Source organism: Alligator sinensis, unplaced genomic scaffold, assembly GCF_000455745.1.
Source record: "Alligator sinensis unplaced genomic scaffold, ASM45574v1 scaffold14_1, whole genome shotgun sequence".
Classification (NCBI taxonomy): Eukaryota; Metazoa; Chordata; order Crocodylia; family Alligatoridae; genus Alligator; species Alligator sinensis.
The window spans coordinates 790,508-798,660 of record NW_005842709.1 but is presented as its reverse complement, the minus strand read 5'-3'; the positions used below and the strand labels follow the sequence as shown (position 1 = coordinate 798,660).

Genomic DNA, 8,153 nt, shown 5'->3' with positions numbered 1-8,153 from the left:
GCAGAGACGCTACTGGCTCCACTAGGAAGCCTAATAGGGGCAGGGTTACGCCTTCATTAGGCCCATAGAGTTTTAGTTGAGTTTTTGAAAGGTTCCTTTTTGTGTTTTCCCCAGGTTAGAAGGGGCTAAGTGTGCGACAGCAGGGAGTGGGAGTGAGGGGTGGGCTTGTTGTTATTTGTGTATCTGGGGAATTATTTGAGCATCCACAGAAACAGCCAAGATCTGCCGGGCTGGGTAAGAGCGAGGGGCAGGGGAGGAGGAGCCTTGCAGAAGACATCTACGACGTAGGTACCTGACAAGGGTAACCATGCTACACGAAGCCCCACCCACTGAAAGATCCAAGTCATGGCAGGCGAGAGAGGGCAGACTGCAGCGCGTGGAAAGACCTCCCAGAAGGCCACCTGTGACGGCAAGCCAAGTACCGGCGAGCACTCGGAGCAAGGAAGCCCGAGGCAAGATGCATGAGGCCCGGCGGCTACGCCCAGGACAGGCGCGATCAATAGTACGGGCTAAGGCCGCACGAGAGCACCTAATCGAGCGGAGACGGGCACACATCCATAGATGCTTCTCAAGCAAATCTCAGGATGCCATCCTCCTGCTGTAATCAGCCTTGATGAAGCTGCAGCTGGAGGACTGCATCCAGTTCTAGGCTCCAGGACAAGCTTGAGAGGGGCCAGAGGAGAGCCATGTACATAATCAGAGGGCAAGAGAACAGGCCTTATGAAGAGAGGCTGAGAGCCATGGGACTCTTTAGCCTGGAAAAGTGCAGGCTCAGGGATGACCTGGTAGCAGCTTATAAGTACATAAGGGGTGTGCATCAGGATCTGCGGGAATACCTGTTCACCAAGGTGCCCCAAGGAATGACAAGGTCCAATGGTCACAAACTCCTCCAAGACCATTTTAGGCTGGACATAAGGAAAAACTTCTTTACTGTCTGAGCCCCCAAGGCCTGGAATAGACTCCCTCCAGAGGTGGTGCAAGCACCTACTCTGGATTCTTAAGAAACGGCTAGGTGCTTATCTTGCTGGGATCCTTTGACCATAGCTGACTTCCTGCCCCTGGGGCAGGGGGCTGGACTCAATAATCCTCCGGGTCCCTTGCAGCCCTAACGTCTATGAAATCTTTAATAGGACTCAACCTTCCCAGTCTAAGCCCCCTTTTTTCTCTCACTGGTTCCTGTAGCCTAGATCCACTGCACTGGACCTGACTTCTGGGTATCAGCCCTGTCCCAGTGCTCCTCAGGCACTAAGCCTGCTTCAGCTCTGGGCTCCCTGATCCCAAACGCAGCCCAGCTCCAGGCTCAATGCTCTCTCGGTATACCATGACCCTGCTCCCAGTTGGGCTCAAGGCAGTCACATGCCCCTAGGGCACTACTGGGACCTCCACACCACCCCTCAGTCCTGCCTGCAAACCACCAATTTAAACTATAACCAAAAGATAAGCCCCCTGGCTGTAACACAAACTAACTCTACATTGGGTTCAGACCTAAGCCCTAGCCCATAGGCTAGGCTGGACTTGATGATCTTCCAAGGTCCCTTCCAGCCCTAATGTCTATGAATCCTTCTACTTGGGGCTGTATTCCCTTGTAAACCAACAGCACCTTGCCAGTTTTTCCCCAGGCAGCTCTGCTATCAGCCAGGCTCTCCTCTGCAGCTTCCAGGTCAGGAGCTCTTTCCTCTGCAGCTTCCAGGGCCAGACTCCCTGCCCTGGCTCTGGCCCTGACTGAAGTTTCTCCCAGGCCCTGTCCCTTTCTGGTCAGGTGATTTCACTGGGTTAGCTACAGGTACCCTCTATTTAGGCTTACTATCCAGTCTCCATGGCGGCCCATCTATAGCCCTGCCTTGTTTTCTGTGCAGGGCTCCAGCCTGTAGTCCTACAGCCAAACAACTAGTACTGCAATAGGTTTCCAACTGCTCATGCAGGCATCGTCCTATTGTGCTACTGCAAAGCAACTAGCTCTGTAGTAAGCACTTATTGTTCCTGTTTCCCTAGGCCAGCTCTCCTGCAACTTTATCCCCCAGAGTCTGTCTTTGCTTGTAGCTCTTTCTGGGCTCTTTCTCCCTTAAAGTACCAGAGAGTCCCAGACTCTCTATTACAAAAGGGTCTGAGGTCCCTCCTTGAACCTCCTGATTCCTTGTCACCTTGCTCAGAGGTGCTGCCCCAGCACTACTCTGTCTGTCTGGGGCTGCAGAACTTCACTGCAAATATACTACTCTGAACATTGATGTTGACTGAAAGACCCAATGCAAGGCTGCTCTGACCAGGCCTCAGCACTCTTTACAAACATCACAGCCCCACAGTCCATGCCCCACCACTTCCAACAGCACTCTTGTGGGGGGGATAAGTTCCTCAACACACATCCTGGTTCCACTACCCCAGGGCACCAGCATGTCCCCTCAAGCTGGGAACCACACTGGGTAGCCCTTCCTCCTGGTAGCTGGGACAGGAAAAATATCAGTGCAACAGGTAGGGCCAGTCACTGGGGACTGCAAAGGCAATGCCAGTGCCCTCTGCCTGACAGTGTCCCTTGAACAGCCCTGACATTAGGTACCTTCTGTGGTGGGACAGTAGGGGGAGCTACTATGCTGAGCCACGCTCCTCACATGGTGGTAGCGGTTACCCCAGGCTTGTGGGATGTGCTCCAGGAAGGGGGTCAGCTGGATGTAGGTGCCCCAGGGGAGACACCTGAAGTGGGGTTTTGGCCAGGCACAGCGAGACGGGTGGCTCAGCATAGTAGCACCCCCTACTGACCTGCCACATGTGGTGGGAGCTGTGGGATCCCACAGACTGCTGTCTGGAAGGCATAATTTGGGGGAAGAAAGTAGAGTCACTGAAAACCCTTGAGCAAACAAGTCTTTAATTTGGCATCGGGTCAACTGGATAGGGTAGCTAGCTAGAATGGCTGACAATTATGCCAACCTGTCCGTGGATGACCTGGTGAAGGAACTGAATGAGAGAGACCTCCAAATACCACAGGGACAAAAGAAAAGGACCTGATTAGAACCCTGCGGGACAATGATCAGGCCAAGGAATCTCCTCCACTCACTCTCACCCCGACGATGGGAGGAAGCAGTGAGGAGCAATCCCACCTCTGGACCCAAGAGCTGGAGAAATACAAGCTGAAGCTAGCAGGAAAAGAGGCACAGCACAGGTGTCAAGTGCAAGGAACACAGGCTCAAGTATGAGAGAGAAGAGAGAGAGTTCCCAGCGCCAGCACAAGCTTGAGCTTGACACATGCTGAACACAGCCAAGAAATGGAGATGTAGATGGACCAGCCCAGCTGATGCCAACTGCACCCCCCCAGAGTGGACCCCAGGGTCTTCACCCCGTACAAGGATGGAGAGGATCCAGAAGTGTTCCTGAGCAACTTGCTAAAAAAGCGAGCCGATATGCCAGCCCTATGGTACTTGTCCAGAAGCATGATGAGACCATCAGGTTCTACGTGGACTACAGGAAAATGAATGCAATCGCTATTCCCAACACTTACCCTGTGCCCAGGATGGACTCTCTGCTCATCACCCTGGGCCAAGCCAAGTTTATCTCTACTCAATCTATCTAGAGACTTCTGGCAGATGGTACTGGATCTGGATGCCATAGCCAAGTCTGCCTTTACCATACTGTATGAGTTCACCACCCTACCTTTTGGTATGCACAATTCTCCTGTCTCTTTTCAAAGACTGATTAATAACTTATTACAAGGTTTCAAGCGGTTTGCAGTGGCCTACATCGATGACATCACCATCTTCAGTCAGGACTTTGAATCACACCTGATTCATCTAACCACAGTGCTAGATAAGATCAAGCAGACTGGACTTGCAGTGAAAGCCAAGAAATGCCACTTGGCATTACCTGAAGTGGTGTATTTGGGACACTGTGGGGGGAGGGGGAGGCATGATCACTCCCATGTGGGATAAGATAAAGGCCATTAGAAACTGGCCACCCCCACAAACTAAAAAGCATGTCAGAGCCTTCCTTGGTCTGGCCAGGTACTACAGGTGGTTTGTCCCTGACCTTGGGGCAACTGCTACCTCCCCTGCATGAGCTGACAAAAAAGGACAACCCTGATCAGGTAGTCTGGAAGACAGGATGTCAAGAGGTATTTGACACCTTGAAGGCTACCCTGATCAAACAGCCAATTTGAAGGGCACTGGACTATGATGAGCCCTTTTGCACAGCTACTGATGCCTCATACACCAGACTTGGAGCTGTACTCCTGCAGGAGCACGAAGGGATATGATACCTCATGGCTTACTTAAGCCAGAAGTTGATGCCCCGTGAGCAGAACCTATCGTCTATACAGAAGGAGTGCATGGCAATTGTCTGGGTGCTGAACAAGCTGAGGCCCTATCTGTGGGGACAGCAGTTCACTGTCCTATCAGACCATGCCCCGCTTCAATGGCTGCAGACAAGGCAGAACACAAATGCCAAGCCTCAAAGATGGGCATGGCAGTTTCAGGAATTCAACACGACCGTGGAACACATCAAAGGAAACTAGAACGTGTTAGCAGACTCACTGTCCAGAAAAGACTCTGGGTAACCGGCCAGAAAATGCAGGACCACCCCAAAGCGCTCTGGCGCTTGGACACCCCAACTTTTTCTATTTTTATATGGGTATTGTTGTTTTAGCTAGTCTTATGTGTTATTTCGGTTTTTTCTTTTTAGGTAATGAAGACAACCTCCCTAAACAAAAAAATGCCTGTGCCCACAGCCCTGTAAAGTAATGGGCACAGGCTTTTGAAAGTGGGGAGGGGTCTGAAGAAATCCCCTCTGTCTGTCACTGTTTTGCTGTGTGTCTTGTTTGGGCTATGAGCTTTGCTTCCTTCCATCCCCCCCTTACTGTGTCCAGATCCTTTGTCTTAAGGTTCCTGCCAATAAACCTGTGGGACCAGTTTTGTGACACTGGTCACTCCACCAGGGGTTGCTGATGACTTTTTAAAGGATTGGGCTACAACAGCAGTGTTCAGGAGATGCTTGTTTTTGGTTGGAAAGGGGTTGCTGATGACTTTTTAAAGGATTGGGCTACAACAGCAGTGTTCAGGAGATGCTTGTTTTTGGTTGGAACAGGTGATGAGGTCAGAAAAGTTATTTAAAGGTCAGGTCACCTGGTCTGGGGGGCTTCCTCCAGCAGGCATTTTTGGAAACACATACCAAAGCATGGGCCTCCAGAATCCTCTGGATGTATATGTAAGTAGCTTACCTGAAATTTAGCCAGTAAATTAGGGTTATGTATCTTTAGCCACATGTTAAAAGGGCCAACAAGCCCATTCTGTTTTGCTCAAGGCATTTTCTTTAATACTCCTCTGTCTTGTACCCCTCTCCCATTTTCCCCCTTCTCTGATCAATAAAACTACCTGTTACAGCATGCCTAGCTGTAAATGCTTGAGTGGAGGGACAGGCCTTTTTGCTCCTAGCAGAGCTCAGCTGATTATTATCTGATTCTGCCTTACCTGAAAATTTCCTGGGTGGCTCCAGGCTAGAAGGAGTACCCAGAAATACTACCAATGGGCGAAGCATCCCCAAGGTCTGCAGGGTCTGTTTACCCTGGGCTGCACAGAGCCCTAACAGAGACCAGAGCCTGGGTGGTGGCAGCGATTACCCCAGGCTTACGGGTGTGCTCCAGGAAGGGGGTTGGCTGGATGTAGGCGCCCCAAGGGAGACACCCAAAGTGGGGTTTTGGTTGGGCACAGTGAGGTGGGTGGCTCAGTGTAGTAGCACCCCCTACTGTCTTGCCACACCTCCAACAGAAAGCTCTGCTAGCAGCAGCCTTCTGCATGAGTCCCACCTTTCTGAGGGGCAGCCACAGCCAGGAGTCTACCCTTCTGAGAAGAGCACCTACCAGGGTAGGTCTAATCTGAGTCTATTCCCAATGACCCTCAGAGCTATCTTGTTTGGAGTCTTGTACTCCTGGTACTGTCTCCCCTGGTGAACAGGTTTGAGGTGAGGTCCCAAACTGAGCATGATCCAAATTCCTGAAGACCCTAATGGCAGACCAGGTATACTTGAGGACCTGCTGGTTCTCTGCAGCTGTGAAGGCAGACAAGGGCTACAGCTGGATGGACATCTCCGGTTGTCTGGGACATCCTTGGGTTCAGGGCTCCTTCCTGTCGAGTTTGTGTTACTGTCACTTGTGCACCAGCTTCCCCACATTAAAAGATGTCATGTGCAGGCCTCTGCCAGGGATGTTAACATTTCCCACTGACCAAGTCCTGTGGCAATGGGTGAGTGGCAGTGGGGGCAGGAACAGTGATTTCTGGAAGTCCCTAGTCACAAATCTGCACATAGGTGGTGGTCATAGGATGGTCATTTTGTACTTACCAAGATAGAAGCACATTTTGGCAGCTGCAGCTGTGACTGAGCACTCCTTTTTAGGATCCCCTCTGCTCACCCTGAATGGGGAAGAGACTAGAAAAGGTGTCCTAAACACAGGCTGTCTCAAAGCCCCTGGGCTGGATTGCTGCATCCAGTGGGATCACTCTATCTGCAGCCAAAACCAATAAAATAAAGTACTGACATTCACCACATGGAATGTTTTCGTTCTCACAGACTCTCCAAACAGTGAGTGTCCTGAAAGAAGAACCATCATGGTAGCTAGAGAACTTGCAAGAAATAACATCAATATTGCTGCCCTAAGCGAGACTCACTGAGCAGATGAAGGCCAGCTGAAAGGAGGTGGCTATACCTTTTTTTTTTTTTTTTTTTTTGGAAAAGAAAGTCACCTGATGAGAGGCACATTCACGGGGTTTTCTTTGCCATCAAGAACAAGATTGTTAGTTAGCTTTCAGAACTCCCTGTGGGCATTAATGAACATCTTATGACTCTCTGCCTCAAGCTCAGTAACAACCAGTATGCTGTGGTCATCAATGCGTATACCCCCGTACTTAATGATGAAGAAGTCAACAAGGAACAGTTCTACTGTGCTCTTGACACAGTCCTGACTGCCACTGCCAAGGAAGACAAGCTCATCCTCATGGGTGACTTCGATGCAAGAGCTGGGTGACACTGAACTCCAGAGTGGCACCATTGGGAAAGAGGGAGTGGGGAAAGTCAATTCCAATGGTATCCTCCTCAGCAAATGTGCAGAGCATGACTTGCTCATCACGAATGCTATCTTCATACAGAGTGACAAATATAAGACCACTTGTAAACACCCACATTCCAATCACTGTCACCTTCTTGACTATATTACTGTCAGAGCCCATGATCATACTGATGTCTGTATATCACCCAAGTCCTGAGAGGTGCAGATGACTGTTGAGTGGACCATCATTTAGTTGGATCAATCATGGACATGCAGCTTGCACCACAACACTGTAAACAAAAGAAAGGAATGCAGAAGAGATTGAACATCAAGGCACTTCAAGGCCAAGATAGACGTGAGGCTCTTCAGCAATGCCTTATTGAGAGGTTCTCTGACCTATGTGATGACATCAAGCACATCCAGGCACATTGGGAGGAGCTTAAGAATGTTATTCACAAGACATGCACTGAATCAGTTGGATACTCCATTACCATCATCAAGATTGGTTCAATGAGAATAATGAGGAAATCCTAGCACTTATCCATCAGAAGAGAACCACGTTCCACTGTTGGCAAAATGAACCCTCCAACCAGCAAAAAACAAGAAGTTTACCACTGGCTTAAAGGTGTAGTTCAGAGGAGGCTACAGGACATCAAGAGCCAGTGTTGGCAAGCAAAGGCCATGGAAATCCAGTGTTTCACTGATCAACATAACATGAGAAACTTCTTTCAAGCAATAAAAGCCATGTGGCCAGCCTGGAGAGGGTTCAGAGGAGGGCTACCTGCTTGGTGAGAGGGCAGCAGGACAGGCCCTACAAAGAGAGACTGAAGGACCTGAACCTGTTCAGCCTCAGCAAGAGAAGGCTGAGGGGGGACCTGGTGGCTGCCTACAAACTCATCAGGGGAGATCAACAGCAAATAGGTAGAGAGCCCTTTTCTCCCCAGCACCACCTGGGGTGACAAGGAACAATGGTAATAAGCTGATGGAGAGTAGGTTTAGGTTAGAGATCAGAAGGCAATATTTGACAGTTAGGGTGGCCAAAATCTGGAACCAACTTCCCAGAGAAGTGGTCCTCGCCTCTACTTTGGGCAAATTCAAGAGGAGGTTGGATGATCACCTGTCTGGGGTCTTGTGA

General features: G+C 50.1%; 1 long non-coding RNA gene across 1 annotated transcript in view; it reads left to right on the top strand.

Moving 5' to 3' along the window:
• The window catches only part of LOC112551984, a 12,844-nt gene that overhangs the window by 2,585 nt on the left and 2,106 nt on the right, over positions 1-8,153 (top strand). The gene's annotated exons all lie outside the window — the stretch shown is intronic.